We start from the raw sequence: 18,028 nt of genomic DNA on the forward strand, positions 1-18,028 counted from the left end.
GCACCGTGTTTTGACTGGCCTATAGAGGGAAGCCGCTAGCTTAGGGCATGTACAGTGGGTGTCTTAAGTTGTGTCTTAGAGTGTGTCTAGGGGGTGAATATAAAAAATCTCAAGATATGTATCTTGACAAAGACACAGTGTCTTAGCTCTATATTCGAGACAGAACACTATCTAATTGGTCACTTTAATTTATTGAATGCTTTGATTGGTACAATGAATATGGTAAGACACATATTTTAGACATGACTACTATATTATGTTGTGTTTTAGTTATGTCTTATACTTGGAGTACCGTGCAACAGTGTCTAAGTTGTACATAACCTACTCTCACGATCCGTCAAAAAAGGATATATATATATAAAGCGCGCGGGTCTCAAGATGCGGTCTGTTTCGATTTTCCTCGTGCAAGAACCCAACGGCCGTCGACGTCCTCGTGTTCGGCGTGATTTTGCTGCCTTTCGCCGCCGCCGCCGCCGTCGGCGAACATCATATATAGATGCCCCCGGCCGGTGCGTGCAGGTGGAGGCGGTAGGTCAAGGGCTGCATCATCATCATCGAGTAAGAAACTTTGTAGTACTAGGAACACCAATCACCCGCACGAAAGAAAGTAAGAAAAGGCTCGCGATGCATGGAGACATTGCTGGCCAGCCGGTGGTGTGGTAGGCAGCTCCGAGTGCTGGGTCGCGTGGGGCTGCAGCCTGCAGGGAGGAGGACGACCGGGCCAGGCCCAGACACATGCGTGCATATTCATGCTTGCTTGCTTGCTTGCTTTTCAAGGACTCGATCGGTTGGTGTCGATGGATGGCTGCTAGAGGACGACGAGACCGATCGGGAGGAGCTCGGAGCGTTCCGGTGGTCGCCGTCGCGCTGCCTGTCGATCAGTCGGTCGCCGAGAAGGTGACGATATGGAGCTGGAGCCTCACATGGGGAAAGCGGCGTGGTTCTCATTCTCAACTGTTCAGCGTGGGTGCCTGGGTGGCATGCCATCGCCACTTGCCCATCGCCGGTGCTCCCATGTATAAAATGCATCTAATCTATTTGTTCAGTATCCAATGGTGTTATGACATTTTGCAAATAAGTTCTCCCACGCTTTTTATGTTGGTGCTGTTTATTAAAGAAAGATCATAACACCGTTGAATACTGGACGGATCGGTTGAATGTATTTTACATATGGGAGCATCAACGTCCTTTGCTATCCTCTCCTTGCCCATACCGTAGCGGCCTGCTTGTCACCTCAGGACGTGACGTGGCCAGCGCCGATAGGCGATGGTGTTCCGCGTTGATTTGTTTAGTGCTATATAAAAAATGAGATTTCGCCATAGTGATGAGTAAGAGTATAATAGATCACGATATAAATGCTTTTTTATAAAATAATAGGGCTCTAAAAGGTTTTTAGCTCATAAATAAATAGAAATTTGATCCAATCTTAATCCCATTCGATTTTTACATCGTAAAATTTATAGGTCATTACGTGTCGCGCGCTCGGGCCCGGGCGGCCTCGTTGGTGCGGTGCCCATCGTTTTCCCCCGCGATTGCAAGGCCATAGGCGGATAGGCCCATGGCAGCACAAAAATGGACCGGGGCGAGAGGCATGGTGGCTGTTATTCGATTTTTTTATTTATTTATAGTGGTTTAGAGTGTTAAATATTGGCTTCAAATTCATTTATTTCTGATATTCAGAATTTTTTTTAAAACAATCTTGGATGAAGAGACATCCTGTACGCTGTAATGCTTGACAAAATTTAAAATTTTTATTATAGCTAATTTTTTATTGAAGTCCAGTTAGTATCGCAAGTATTTAAAATAAGATTACAAAAAGATTTACATAAAAAAGAGAGTCAGGCCCGGTCCACAGTTAGTTTGCAAAGCTAAAAAAAGATGGAGCATTAATATAACTATGATAATGATGACTATAATAAACACTTTAATACATCCAAAAACATTTTTTGTTAGATATATTATAGACTAGGACACGACTAATATGCAAGCAGTACTAGATACAAGCACGCAAGCAGACATTTTGATCCGTTAGATCTAAATCTAACGGTATGTCATATTTAGCACTTAAACTCTTCCACCACCACCTGGTATAGTTTTATAAAAAAAAAACTCGCACAATTCATCAATAGTTCCGAATCTCTACTACTACATAAGACTCTACTAGGTGAATGCCCGTGCGTTGCTACGGAGTGAACATATTATGATAAGATACATTGAAATTCAAGAATACTGATTGCAATTTATGTTCGTGTTAGCATCTTTTAAAAGTTAAGATTTTTTACATGCCTTAAAAGCCTTACACATCAAAAAAATCCATCATGTAAAGTAAAATACAATGTTCATCCGTCACTATTGTAATCTGCTACTCGCACTATCCAATTATAAACTACTCATATAAAATATACTGTAAAATCAAATATTTTAAAGGCCATACAACGCACGAGCAACCAATTTGACGAATATAGTTATAGATGTTCTAAATAGATCGTCAATAGTACTCATTATTTTTTGAGTCTGAAAGGGTTCAACGATGAGGGAGATGTTAAAACATACCCCAAATAACAAAGGAGAACAGTCTGGAAGTGTTAGAATGAGAGAAATGTTGAGATACTTGATAGTTAAAAAATTCAAATTTGGCAGCCTAAATAGTTCAAATATCAGCATGTCACTGAGTGCAACAAATCCTTACACAAGTTTGTAGCTCAAAAGGCATAAGTCTGAGAAATTAGTAGATACAGTTTGCTAACCCAAAATGACATATAATAGTTACAACTGAATCGACACACTATGCCCCAAATTTGATGGGTGTTTCAGTTGAGAGGGATTAACTTCCTCTTGATAAACCAAGACGCTGGTCATCTCCATTGTTGCTCTTAGGGCTTGGTCTCAAAAAAAGTGCATCTAAAAAACATATGAAAAGTGGTATGAAAGCGTTGCAGAGTGAGAAATGTTAAGAAATGTTAAAACATGTCCCAAAGAAGTGGAGCGCAAGATTCATTATATAAGTCTAGAGCCTTACAACCTTTACTGCATGTAAAAACGAAAAACACAGATTCACTTGAAAGAAGAACATTTGTAATGGCACCCTAGTTTTATGTCTTCGGACAAAAATGTTGAGCCAATTTACTATCCAATATGGAGTTAACACGAGAATAACTACAAGCTCAGAAAAACAGTGTAAAGAACCAACATGCAACAGATAAGCAAGGTACATAATTTCTGCTACAGGTAGCTACTGAAGTCAAAAGTTTATCCCTGATACCTGTCATTACATACTCTGGTGCAGCATAACCATGGGTGCCAACAACCCGAGTAGATACATAAGTTTTATCACCCTGATGACCAACTTTTGCTAAACCGAAATCAGATAGTTTTGCGTTGTACTCCTACAGAAGTAAAATCACCACATGTTCAAAAAGAAGAAGTAAAATCACCACAATTAACAAGGTATCGTGCATTGTCTAGGCACAATATGAAATAAATTGAACAGATAAAGTACCACATCAAGAAGAACATTCGATGTCTTAAAATCCCTGTAAATAACATGTTTGGGACCTCCATGGAGGAAGGCTAGTCCTTTCGCGGCACCTAGAGCAATCTTCATCCTGTTGGACCAAGGTAGGGGAAGGGTCCCTTCAAGATTAAACAAAGTAAGATGACAGGATCATAAGAACGAGCAGGTAGAAAGATTATGGTTGACAAGATTAGGCACATAAAATAAAATCAACTTTGTGAAAAGCTGGTAATGTCCCTACCCCCCTTCAAAATAATAATGGTTACATGGGTATGACCTAATACCAATATAGAAGTTAGCAATAGAATGAACACCACCATTGGTAGTAGGCATGCATCCTTGCTCACTACAGTACTATTGCAACTTTTTTGTGTGTGCAAAATTCATCTAGTATTTAACTAAGAAGATCTGAACAGGTGTAATTGGCACAGATCAAACTTAATAAGGGCAGGCTAAAATGTTCAGGTCTACATTACCATAATCAAATCAAGTTAGAATGTAATTATCTCTGATGTCACAGAGGATAGAGAACAAAAAAATCCAAGGTTGCTCAAAAAAATGAAAGAAGACTTAGTGAAGAAAAAAACTGGTTAGGCCTAAGTGGGGAAACAAATTAGTAATAAAGGCACTAAATCTACTCAACTTAAAGCATTAACTCTATTAGGTGATTGCTTACTTCTGAAAAGATGATTTTCAAGACTTCCCCGTGCCATGAAATTCATATACAAGTAACCTCTGATCATCCTCAATACAATATTCAATCATCTTAACAAGGTGTTTATGATGCAACTGTCCCAGAAAGTCAACTTCTGCCTGGAAATCTGATTATTTTTAAAAACCATACCTACAACACTCCATTCAAAAATAAAAATGACATACAATACTTACCACCCATTCTCTATGACCTTGAAGTGCATCTGGCTTCAAACTTTTGACTGCCACAGTAACCCCCGTGCCAGGTTTTGCAGGAGCAGTGCTGTTTGGCTCAGTCCACCCCTTGAATACATAATCGAACCCACCCTCCCCAAGAATATTGTCTGGCCTGAAGTTAAGCGTGGCGGATTTCAACTCTTGAAAGGTAAACTGAAGTAGCTTGAGTGTTCTCTTTTCAATTGATGCATCAACACCATTTTTACCATCACGTTTTGTCTGAAAATGATCACCAAGCTCCCGATTGCTAGCATTCAGATATCTTGTCTCTGCTACTACAGAGAAAATAAAGTTCCTTGAGAACAGCACACAGAAAATAGAAATTTTGCCTACGACAAGTACTAAGATAAGATAGAATATATTTAGTGAAGCCAAAACTATTAGGCTCCAACATATCCAAAATGTTTAGATAAAGTTGATAGGCACTGATCCAAAGTATTATGTACTTGGCATAGTCATTCCTAGCTTTTAATACAAGATCAAACCTATCCAGTTGACTTGAAGTATCATGATTATGTTTTATTATGCTATCCAGGTTAATCATTTGTGGAGGTGTCACTTTCAGGCAATATGATAACATAACAGTAGCAAGCAACACAGTCAAATGTAGTTGGCTCCTGGAACCAATGAACCATCGACTTTCTTAGAGCTTTTACCATGTCAGCTTCAGTTGTTTCCGTATGATTTGAAAACTCAGTTAGCAACTGAAAATGTGCTACAATATATAATAGAAAGCTATTTGGATTGAAAGATAAGGAGCACAGACTATTGGCACACCGGAAGCGGAATTTCTTACAAATCAGATTAGCATACGACTTTTACTTCTTATCGATGAGCATGTAAATAGTTTGGCGTGAATTCGTAAATAATAGTGCAAGTTGTTTACAAAATTGACATCAAGTAATCTAACAAATATTGTGGCAACAGTTGACGAATATTTCTTCAAAATTGTGTCTGTAGCATATTTCAGTCAGACAATAGCCGGGGTAACTTCAATAATAATGAAGAGCAAATGTCAAATACCATTATTGCATCAGTTGCTTTTGGAACAAATGTCTTAGCTTAGTAATTTGGGTTTTACTTTGAGTTTTTGACATAAAACTTATGCTTGTTTCTGTACGTCCTTACAAAACTTTGCTTGTCCTGGGCATATTTTTTATCATCTCACTGAAGTGGTCTTGTAGTTTCCACATGCATTAACGATTTCTCAGATTAATCAGCATCAAGGTGCACTTTATATGAAACATCCAAAGATGTCATCATCAATGGGGCACAACAATTTCCAAGCCATAGGGATGCACATTTTATCTTTGATAAATATAATGACAACCCACATATGACCTTCTAAGAACAATCTTTTAGAGGTTTGTTACTAAGGGACAAGAGTTGTCCTAAATTAATGGAAAAAAATACTCGGTCCCTCGGTGAATTGACATGACAAGCAAAGGGGGAGATACATGGCAATAATCCTAGGTATCACACTCAAGCAGATAGTTTCTAGTATTGTTGATTCAGAGTTGAATAGCAAGGGGGAGATACATGGCAATAATCCTAGGTATGTTCATTGAAGATGGTTATCATTTGCCCTTTGTAGGACATAAAATAAATAAGGGTCACAATTGCAGAGACGCTCTAGGTGTAATTGTTTAGATTCAGTGAAACCTGTGTCCAATGGTGCTGACTAAACCAATCATGCACTGGTAGATTTCCCTCGAGGAAACACAAAGGCTTCACCCTGGGATCATCGTCACGGGGGACGACAGGGGCCATCAGTGGTCCACGTCTCAAGAAAGGTCAGTGACTTTCCCTCGAGGAGAGACGAAGGCTTCACCCTGTCAAAGAACAGGGAAAACACCATGAAGTTTGTTACCAGGAGAATACAATCTATGTACAGTCATGCACCACAAACAGAAATACACATTCCATGGAATCTATAATATGGTATGGTCAACTACGATTCTCTATTATTAGACTATTGTCTTCTTTAATACCAATAAATTCCTAGAATTTTTATTCCAATCGACCAAACATATGAACTCAGAAGAAAAATCTAACCAAATAGGATATAGGTTGCAAACAATCAAAGATTCAGTATGTACCTACGTTCACAAGAATTACCGATCAACACTTACCATTTATTCTGGAGCAACATATATAAAAATAATCAATGAAGAGTTGGCAATTACAAAGTGGTCCCAGATAGCTTTGTCAACCTTGACGCGTACTGGTACCGTTGCTCCTCTATAGCACTCTGCGAGAATGCAAGAGCACCCAAACAGAACGGGTGTAGTTAGAAAATTGTAATTTACAATGGTGGGAAAAAGATACACGTCTCAACTAAAAATAGACAACACAAAGCAGTTCTAGACCACCCTGATATAATTGGATAATGTGCAACAGTGCTAACAGATGCTGAAATGTTTTGTGGAATTATTTTGAGACCAAAACAACACTCAAATTTCACAAATACCTGAAATTTACATTGCATACGAGAGAAAGATGCAGCTTATTGAAAGAACAACCTAAGAGAATTAGGCAATAAATTAAAAAAATTGGTCAGGACAACAAACTATGACAGAAAAACATAGCAGCTTTGGGAGAGTGATGGCAGTGATGTTATTATCCTAGAGCAACATATAGTCATCCTCATTTCAGGATAGGTGTACACAATACACTGACATTTATTCCTAGTAGGAACAAATGGAGGTACCTCTTCCTTTTCTTTTTAGTTTTCTTTCTTCACTTCTCATCGTCACTCTTTTGTTCCTCTTCCTCTCCTTCCACTTCTTCCTCGTCGTCCACTATAAAGTCACCCTTCTCAAATTCATCTTGACCATCCTCTGCACATAACCCGTGATCCATATAAATCAAAATACAATTATTTTTAGGAATATGTTTTAGGGTGCTTGTGTGATAGAAAAGATATTTGCTAGCCAATAAACCAGCATCCATTCAGCAGGAGCGAAGGACAGAGGGTCATGCCTTTGATGAGATTATCCTTTTCCTAACAATGCAAATGTGGTATATATATTGCAAAAAATCCAAATGATCGTAACAAAGTAGCACATAATTGTTAATATCTACCTCAACAACAGGGCTTGAAATAAAATCATTTAGCTTCATTTGACTATCAGACATGTCATAGACCTGCAACAAAGATATAAAGGAGTCAATCATCAATAGCATAACTGAAACAAAGATATAAAGGAGTTAATCATCAATAACATAACTGAAACAAAACCAAATAAATCTAATCATTTGCATATCATCCACAAAATTCTAGGTCATCACCTTCACTAAACATGAAAAGAGCTTCCAGGTATATGATGATCGCCTCCATTCGTATCTGGAATGGTTCCTGCCACTTCATTTGAACTGGATGAGACATGAACACCGCCTTCCTTCTGCAAAGAGAATGGAGATTAAATCAGATTAATAGCCAGTTCATATAATTCAACATTGGAAAGAAAATAAGCAGAGATGCATAAACAAATCTAGTTATAAATGTCCTATTTTATTAGGAGATCTGACCATATTCAAAGTAATTACAAGCTGACATATTCAGGGTAATTGTTAGATAAATTTCCCAGATAAAAAAGCAAGCAAGAAACTGATACATACACATTTAGCTATCGACAAGCCTTTTGTAACAGATCTCATCAATGAATACAAAGAGAAAGCAGTACGACAAGCCTTTTGTAACAGATCTCTAATGTTTTACTCAGAAGCTCTTGGAAGAAAATAGGCATAATGAGGTGAGTTTCTATATGAATCTTGATAGAGAATTTGAATTTATCCTTGTGCACGAATGAATGTGTAACCACAAAAAAATCCTCCCATTTGTTGGCTAAGCTAGATGCAAAGTTGGATCAATACTATGGCTAACCAGAAGCTAAATGATTTAGGATGATTTTGATTTCATGATGGCTAACCAGGTTTAACATTTGGTAATACCTTGCTAGTAACAACATACTTATTGAGCACTACACTGATAATAGCAAAAACTTGTCTAGATATTGACAAGCCCTAAACAGAGCTCATCTTTTTAATCAATTTCTTGATTGTGCAAAATGTTAGGAACACTACAAAGGGCACAAACATCATATATTCAGACGCATGTGATTTGTGTATCGCCAATAACGTAAACAAATGATACTTTGTTTTCTAAGGCACTGCTTCCCTCTCTGGATGCGCTGCTCTGCTCTTCCCTCTGCCCCTCTACCTCCCCTTCCTCTCTTGTAAGTGCTCTCAAACTGATAGCCGAAGCAGCATTTCAATACAAAGCTAAAAATGGTAGTATTAAAAGTGTAAAGGTATGGATTATTGGATGTGCTCGATATTAGGTGCATCTTGCAGCATACTGCTTTATCCATTTTCCTTGTCTGCCTTTAGGCGACGAAGCATGTTAAGAAGGGAAAGAGTAATTCAATGGGATTTTGTTTTGTTGAGTTTGACTATGTTGAAACTGCAACCGGTGTGTGCAATAATCTACATGTGTGTTTAGTTGTTTAAAAACTATAAAAGTAGCATGTTAGTGTTTAACGGTGAGCACGACTCACATATAGGTCAGGGTCAGAGAAGAAATCTTTGTCTGGGGGACTGGTTACCGGCGGCGTGATGGAATCCTAGGACTCTCCATCAACCCTGTGCTCCCGGAAGACATCCATCACGGTGTAGCGACACGGAAGGGGAGCAGGGACTGCAGTGCACCGGCTCACCGACGCTTGAGAGGAGGACGAGCTGCTGTGGCGTCGCGGACGAGGGCATGTGGGTGAGGATAGCAGGGAAGGTAGGAAGGACCACCATCCTCGGTGATGGGCGAGCGATTTGAGGCAATGCCGAGGCCGCGCGTTGTCGACGGTGTCGGAGCCCGTGCGCGCTGGCGATGAAGGAAGGCGCCACGCATTGTCGACGGTGTCGAGCCCCCCTATGCGCTGGCGATGATGGAAGGCGTCGCGATCTAGGGAAGGGCAGGGATTATGGTGGAGGCAAACAAGGCAGTGAAGGCGGGGCCCCACGCGCGCTGGCGACGGTGGAAGGCGGCGCGATCTGGGGAAGGAGCGTGTGGCGGGGGCGGGCCGCGAGATTAGTGGTGGGGGGAGCACGGATCTCGGTGACGCGGAGGAGGATGAGGAGACGGAGGACGGGGAAGAGACAGCGCCATACGCGAAGGAGGGCGAGGAGATGGAGCACGGGGAGGAGACGGCGCGAGATTGGAGGGTGGAAGAGAGCGACGCGTAGACACAAGATTAGCGAGCGGTAGAGAGCAGAGCGGATGCAGAACTTCCATGAACGACGCACTTTCAATGAACGGCACTGAGGCTGATGACTTCGGCCCGGCGAAATGTGTTTTTCGATGACGGCGCGGCTGGGGAATGGAGGCGGCGGCGCGGACAACGAATGGAGGCGACGACATGGAGGTGACGAAACCCTACCTGGAGTGAGAAACGGGGAATTGGAGGGGTGGAGTGGCGACGTCTCGGGAGTGCACAGAATGTGGGGAGGGGCCGAGGGGGCTGGTCGACACACACGAGCCGTCGGATGATACGGACGGTACCGATTGACTGGAGGCAGAACCATGGTGCACGGATGGTCTACATTAGAGTCTTATAGAGTAGTAGAGATTGTAGACGTCCACAACCGCAACGGTGCACGGTTCTGCCATCTACGGACGCGCCCACCTCACCTCCATCCGCCGCTATCCCAGCTTGGAAGGTTCCCGAGATCCCAGCTTGGAAGGTTGCCGAGATCCCCTCCTCCCTACGCCGATCCGTCCCTCACGCCGCGTCTCTCTCGCTGCGTCCTTCCGTAGTCTCCTCCCGCAATCAACGCGTCATCGCCTTACCATGCCGACCCAACTCTCCAGGGAAGGCGCGGTCCACTCTCCATGGCCTCCCGCAATCAACGGTCTCTCGCCCCACCACGACGACCCTGCCCTGGCTCCCCATGGAAGGCCATGGAAGGTGCGACCGAGCCCCAGCTAAACATGGAAGGTGCGATCCACTCTCCTCGCCCCATCATCGACGTCCACTATCCATCGACGACTGCGTGTGGAGGCGACGATCCATTCCGCCCCCCGTAGGATTTTGCTCCTCCCGATCCGGACGTCAGATCTCGCGTGGAGGCACTGGATCTGGGGGTTTCTCTAGAGGCGGCGGCGGCCAGAATAGGGGCAGATGGCGCTCTCGGGGATGCGGGGGCTCTCGGTCTTCATCAGCAACCCTCCTCCGACGCTCGTTGCCTCTACCCTCCTCCGACGCTTCTTCAACGCTCGCCCCGCTGTGGGACGTCCGCTGGCAAGCCCCTCACCGCCGAGGGACGTCCTCTGGCAAGCCCCTCACCGCCGAGGGACGTCCGCTGGCGAGCCGACCAGGTCCATCGTCTCTCTCTCAGAGTCCCTGTTCCGGCTGGCGCCGCGGTGGACCAGATCTTGGCGGACCTCTATGCTTGGAGCACCTCGACAATCGTGGCCCGATTCACCACCCGCGTGACTGGGGACGATGACGCCCTTGAGTGCCCTTCTGTTGCCTCCTCATTCATCACGGTAAGCCCCTGCAACATCGTGCTTGCGTCCCTCGCTCGCCAGCGGAGGTCCATGCCCCACTCACGGAGTTCAACCTCCTTCAACAGGCCACCAGATCACAGCGATGAGGATGCCCTCTTCCCCGACCACCAGATCGCAGCAATGGAGCCGGATCCGGATGCCGCTGGGGCATCCTCCTCGCCAGCCAGGTTGGCTCCGCATCTGATTTATTCTTCGTCTTTTTTTTCTCTGTTGGCTTCCTGCTCTGCAAGAAGAAGCAAGTGACACAGGTGCATGCTTTTGCTTGCTGTCGCAGATGTCCCTGATGGCAAGCTTTAGCAATCGTCAAGTACAAAGACATCCTCCCGTGCGAAATTCAATTTGCCCAATCCTAATCTCTTCTATATAGCCTCACAGATCGCAGCGATGGAGCCGGATCCAGTCGCCGCTGGGGCATCCTCCTCGCCGCCGCCTTCACCAGCGCCGGCCATGTCCCCGCCGTGGAAAACGCGAGGTACTGTTTCTTAGTACTTCGCACGGGAGCATATTTCTTTAATGCATTTCTTCTATATAGCCTCACAGATCAGCATGGTTATTGTAATGCATTCCTTTGATGCGGGGTGCATATGCTAAGCTTGTATTTAAACATTCCCTAAACCATCTTTCATCAAGGTACTTTGTCACTAATGCAGCCTATAACGCTTCTGATATTTCATCAAGGTGCTTATAATGCTTTGTTTGTCTTTTCCTTGTAGGAGCATATTTTTTTGCCGATAATCTGATGTCAAAAGCAAAATCATGAAATTATGATGGTCATAATGTTCTATTTCTGAAGTTTATTGTTAGACAGTAAGTTTCCGGTGCAATCAAACAATTTATTGTTACTATTATCCTTGTAGGAGATTGCGGCAGCGAGCGTTGATGGCGGTCAATTCGAGGCAGAACCGTGCACCACTGTAGTGTGGACGTCTACAATAGAGTCTTATATAGTAGTTCTTGGCTAAGATTTCATCTCTGTCGGTCACATGGAGTAGAACATGTTTGTTTGTGTTCATCTTCACTACATTTTGCTTACCAGACATTTTTTATTTCCTTTTCAAAAACATGATTCCGATGTCGAACATGGCTGTTTCAGGTCAGAGGATCTTGGTGATCACTGCTGCCACATGGTCAGATAGGCCATGGTATTAGCGAAGATAGAGCTTTGGTATAAACAAATGATTGGAATGAGGCGTTCTGAGCTCCAAAAGGCTGAAGCCAAGGTACTTCTATAGCTGAATTTCTGTTTGACTGTAAAAACATGTGAAACAATTTCTGTTTGCTGTCTTCTTAGCAGTAGCAGGCTGTAGTGCTAATTTAAATGTTTGTGGCTGTATAAATGTTCATCTCTGTCTCAGATTTCTTAAAAAGATCTTAGTTTAGTTCTTGGCTAAGATTTCATCTCTGTCGGTCACATGGAGTAGGCTTCTCGAGCATCTCCACTGAACAAGACAACCTAACTTTGCACTGTCCCATCTGATTAAGGGGAGGATGCCCTATGGGATTAAGGGAGGATGTTGTCGGTGGTGAAGCAGAAGGGTTTGAACAATCAACAACCCTACTCCATGTGACCGACAGACTAGAGGCATGATTATATTGTATATATAGTATGTATAGGTATATGGATGTCCATTGCCTTGAGCGATGGGGGAACACTATGGGTATACTTGATTTTTTTCTTGCATTGAGTTGCCTTTTGTATCAGTTTTTAATTGTTTCTTATTCAGACTTGTTTGGTATAACAACAACCTGGTGATGTCTTGACAAATTACAAATTAGCTGTGTGGAGCCTGCTCGGGTATTAACTATGAGCATACTCCGTTCACAAATGCATGACTGGTACAGTCAATAATTTCTATTGTGTAATTTAAGATCTCCATATTTTAGTTAATAACATGGTCTTTATTTTTCCATTTCAGTTACCGGGAAAGCTCTAGCTGAGATTTCTATTGTCACTGGCAGTGTGCTTGTTGGCGAGCTCTCTCTCCTGTCAGTCCTTGCTGCAGGCCAACTTGTGAAGAGCCACATGAAGTTTTTGAAACGTGCTTCCATCCACAGGTTTGATCCTCAAACGAGACTGTGGACTGGTTATTTGGGAACTACTCGGAGAAGGCCATTTGCATAAGGCTCATTTCCCCCAGGTAAACCTCAAATACACTCATGCTACATACTACTATTTTACTTTGTTATTTGTTTCTTGACTTCTGAATTCTCATGCAAATGTCCTGTTGTACAGAGAGACAATGTGTGTATTATGGCTCAAGTTATTAAATGAACTGAAATTCAGAAAAAGAACTGAAATAGTTCGCCTTGTCCAAACGAAATTACAGTGAACACCAAATGGAGCATGTTTGAGTCCTGAGCGGCAATGATAGAGTTATGTGAACAAATGGAGCATGTTTGAGTCCAGAGCAAGTAAGTAATTAACATCTTCAATATTTATATGTGGTGCGTAAATTGAACATAGGAACAACACTTTTTTAATGTCAAGTACTAGCTTTTTTTTATATACATTTGAATTATTCCTATCAAAGATTCCTAATAAGGTCAGGGTTCTGAAACAAATTCAAACGGTGTGTAGTTTCAGTTTAGAATTTCCATATTGAATATAGCTGATTGATTGTGAAACTAGACATGACGAAATATTTACCATTGTATTTTACATATGATTGTTTAAGATAATTCCTTACATATGAGATTGCGCCATCAGTAAGTAATACCCTTCTATTGTCATAATGAATGTCACTTGACAACATTCTCTTTTAGTCACCATGTTGTCACCTTGTTTGATCTTGGCAGGTAATTTAGGTATCCTAATACATCCATTACTTGCACAGAGTTTCCAACGCATCCTTCTCTTTGTGACAGCTGAAAAAGGAACTAGGGAAAGGGTGCACGTTTGACGGTTGGGTTGAAGGACCTATCATATTCCTCGAACATATAAATATGAGTTTAACTCAGAAAAATATGTAGTGATGCGATGAAATCTAGGAGAAGGACACCTCCATGGTAAATACTCCACCTTTTGTTTATGAGATTCATTCTGGTTCATTTAATCATCCTACTAGGACCTTTTGTTCATGAGATTCATTCTAGTTCATTTAATCATCCTACTAGGCATCAAACTTAAGAATGATTAACATCTTCACCTGTTTGTATAGGTGTGACCACATTCTCTCATATGGGAAGGGAACAAGGCTACTTTCCTACAACAAGGCGGAGCTTATGTTATCTGACCATCGCCTCGTGACTGCAGTTTGAATGGCAGACGTTGAAATTTTCTGCCCCAGGAGAAGATGCAAGTGTTGACGCCAATGGGAGTTCCTACGACCTCTCAACGAAATTGCAGTACGTATGACCAAAGTGTCCCATGAATGTGGACTGTTTACTGTGCAATACAAGAGTGGAAGAAACACGAGAACATCTGGCAGATTTCGTGAATTAAGTTGTAGGCTAAACATAAATACAAGATTTTTGTTGTGTACAAGAACACCTATTCCAGGCACAAGAAAGGACCAGCCAGGCAATGTGTCCAGTCGAATCGGTGGGCATGGTCGTTAGATGAGGAGATTTTGTATTTCGGTTGGCTTGTTACTTGTTAGCTTCTTAGGTACTTTTGATAACTGATTACAGCAGTCGATAGGTTGAGAGTTTGTTGCTTCATTCAAACATGCGTGTATGATTACACACAAGCTAAGCTCCTTTGTCGTGACACCTATTACAGTTTCCAAGAATAATATTGTACTTTACTTCACAATCTAAGTTCTGTTAGTTTAAGTTTAGCGGCCCTACGAAGTTGAATAGAAGGCGCATCTTTGTTGGCCCTTTGGTTGTATTCAAACAGAAACACTTTGGGTTCACATGCTCAATATACATAACTTCAGTAGATAGAAGAGCTGAAAGGTTTGCTGATTACCTAAATATTTAGGAAGTTGATATGGTACTGAGTAAAGACATCTAAACTTGATGGAATAAATACATATGAAAGGTTTGCTGATTACCTAAATATTTAGGAAGTTGATATGGTACTGAGTAAAGACATCTAAACTTGATGGAATAAATACATATGAATGATTATACCAAGCTAAAAGGACTATTGTAACTGCCAGTACTTGACTACGGGCTTCCTCCTTGGTAAATGTGAGGGTAAATGTGAGGGATGTGTTCTGATAATACTCTAAGCTTTTGACCCCCCCCCCCCAAGAATCCAAGATATGACGATGACGACTGTAGAGCTTCCCTTGTAGAAAATATTGGCAGCGGAAGAGGATCACCTATTGTCGAGCAAGGAAGCACATCTTCAACCTAAAAACATTGAACCATGAACTAGGCAATTTCTTGGGTCGACGCAATGCAATCTGGAAATCTGGACTAATATATTTATCACATCTTTAAAAGTGGTATTTTGAATTATTAGATCGACATGTTAACAACTGGGTGGGGGTATTTTATCTACTATCTTTACTACTATAATGCACCACTTTAAATAGTTCCAGTCGTGATTTTTGTGCGTCGCGCCCCCACCCGCTCGCTCGTTCTCCACGCTTCGCTATCCAGAAGCGTCCGCCCGCTCTCTGACATCCACAAGCACTATCCTTTGATCATTACATATCTTTTTGAACTGATTTAGTTGTGCATTACCATTTTATTCAATATTTTGTATGTCGTCGCAACGCACGGGCACCTACCTAGTAATTATTACTAAGTAATTTATCAAAAATATGTTGGGGTAGATTCAATAAAAATCAAAAGAGTATAGATTTCGGTCACGTTATCTTATAGCTGCACTAGAGATGTCAATGGGGACCCGATACCCGCTAACCCGTGGGGAATTCCCCTATTAGGGTACGGATATGGGACAAAAATTATCCCCATGGGTATGGATATGGGACAAAATCTCCACCCATTGGGTAAACGGGTATGGGTTTGGGAAGCAATAACCCGAACCCGATTACCCATGGGTATTTCATACGTGTACACCTGTCATGTTTGTATGAATGAGTTGATGCCGAGCCGGCCACCAAGCCTAGCACGACAGCGCACCAAACCCCAGGTCCTAGCCCAACAAGGCAACTAGCAGACTAGCAAAAAACAAAACCCTAAAATAACCAATCATACACTACGCCGACTGCTAGGAGCCTAGGACGACGGTGACGACCATGGATTCTCAGGCGCCAACGAACTCGGATGATGACGAAGGAAGGTAAGGAGAATTCATTTCTCCATTTCTTCTATTGGTCCCGAAGTACTGATTTCTTTTTTGATGGATGGATGAATGGATCATGGTTCATGGATGAGTGATTGCCAATGTGGTGATGTATGAAATCTGGATGGTTTATACTAGTTGTTAGTACCTAGTTATCTCTTAATTGAGGATGGGGACCCATTGGGGACCCGAAACCCGAATGGGGATGGGTATGGGATGGGTTTTGCATCCATGATGGGTATGGGGATGGGGATGGGGATGAGTCAAATATGATGGGGATGGGTCTGGGATGCTATAACCCGGTGGGGAATTCCCCATTGACATCTCTAAGCTGCACGCCTGGTCTGTACTGATTACTGAATTTCTAAACCCATATCAGAAGTCTTGAAAGACCTGCCCTTTTTAGCAACCGATTATGGACCTGCTTCTATGGGCTGAGATCCCATACATGATACACAAATAGCATACATGTCTAGAATTGGGCCTCTTATTTGTAAGGGCCCATTGCGGATGCCTAGCTTAACCCCCCTGTATTATACATAATCACATGTGAATGTGGTGTCGACTTGAAGCAGTAGAGAGGTGCTAGTATTAAGGTGATGTTTGGTTCACATATTTGTAACGTGATGAGTAACTGATAACGATCAATCATGTTTGTTTATGTTTAACCGTAATCAAATATCACACTAAAAACTGATAATAACCTATTCAAACTCATTACCGCTGGTACTTGAGCATAAATCATTATCGTTGCCATTTACGTTATATTTTGTTAACCAAACAACACATGAATGGTAGGTTATGAGTAGACCTGAGCATGGGTCATCCGACTCTACAAATCAGATTTGTCTCGTTCGAAAAAAACCCCTGATTTAACCTAGCCTAACCATTGCAACGAACGGGTACATGCGATTGCTTTTGACTCACAATAATCCACAGACCAGACACAAACTATGATTTTTTACCAAACATCTGACCAAACCTAAAAACCCCACACCTAACACGTCCAACATGAAGACGCGGGCTAACCCGACTTGACACTAAACACGAAACGGATATAGGCCATGCCAAACAACCCACCACCCGATTTTTACTCAACCCGAGTTTGAACAAGTCTAGTCATGAGTTTAATTAGGGCCGTTTGGTTGGGGAGTGAGGTGGGATGGAGCCACTCCATTCCGTGTTTGGTTGGAGAGTAAGCAGACCGATCAGAGTGGAGCAGGTCTAAATCAAGAATATTCCCACCATATATGAGATGAACTCGCTCCAAAAAACGGCAGAATACCACCGTTTCACTTCTCCCCGTCATTTTATGGTGAGCCCAAACATAAAATAAAATAATTTCACTCCGCTATTAGAATATTAGAATATGGAATGTAGCCGCTCTGTTCTCTAAATCTAGAATAGAACCGGTCCACTCCGGTGGCTCTCCGACCAAACATTAGAAATTATATTTTTTTTGTTTTAGAGTTTTTAGACTATTAATAGAGACGTTTAGTCTGGTCGTTTATTTTTTGGTTAACCTAAACTGACTGTTTCTGTGAATTATCTTACATCTGTTCTCAAATATTTGTTGTCCGTTAGTTTATTTTGAAACTAAGGGCGTGTTCGGCTGGCTACAAGCCGACACTGTTGCAGCTGTTTGGATTGCTGCAGCTGCAATCCATAGAGAGAAAAATACTGTAGAAGCCGCAGCCGCAGCCGGATTGCAGCCGCAGCAAGCCGCAGCGAACAAGCTGTAAACGGTGATAAATAAAAAAGTAAGAGGGAGTAGTAGTTATTGTGGCCGAGTTCGCTTGTTCTAAGCTATTGACAA

The 18,028-nt window shown here is 42.2% G+C and overlaps 3 long non-coding RNA genes and 1 pseudogene across 3 annotated transcripts; 2 read left to right on the top strand and 2 right to left on the bottom strand.

Annotated features, from left to right (window-relative positions):
• The first annotated feature begins 379 nt into the window (after nucleotides 1-379).
• Nucleotides 380-1,096, top strand: LOC109943129 (uncharacterized). The gene is made up of 2 exons (XR_002265813.2): nucleotides 380-558; nucleotides 778-1,096. It is a non-coding gene; the product is annotated as an uncharacterized lncRNA (long non-coding RNA).
• Nucleotides 1,097-2,689: 1,593 nt separating this feature from the next.
• LOC109942921 (probable serine/threonine-protein kinase PIX7) lies at nucleotides 2,690-4,903 on the bottom strand (annotated as a pseudogene).
• A 2,251-nt stretch (nucleotides 4,904-7,154) lies between these two features.
• LOC109943160 (uncharacterized) lies at nucleotides 7,155-7,850 on the bottom strand. The gene is made up of 3 exons (XR_002265879.2): nucleotides 7,736-7,850; nucleotides 7,529-7,591; nucleotides 7,155-7,284 (listed from the first exon to the last, which is right to left on the bottom strand). It is a non-coding gene; the product is annotated as an uncharacterized lncRNA (long non-coding RNA).
• Nucleotides 7,851-13,805: 5,955 nt separating this feature from the next.
• LOC103641771 (uncharacterized) lies at nucleotides 13,806-14,760 on the top strand. The gene is made up of 2 exons (XR_002265819.1): nucleotides 13,806-14,015; nucleotides 14,168-14,760. It is a non-coding gene; the product is annotated as an uncharacterized lncRNA (long non-coding RNA).
• Nucleotides 14,761-18,028: the final 3,268 nt, after the last annotated feature.

Source organism: Zea mays, chromosome 10 (genome assembly GCF_902167145.1).
Source record: "Zea mays cultivar B73 chromosome 10, Zm-B73-REFERENCE-NAM-5.0, whole genome shotgun sequence".
Lineage (NCBI taxonomy): Eukaryota > Viridiplantae > Streptophyta > Magnoliopsida > Poales > Poaceae > Zea > Zea mays.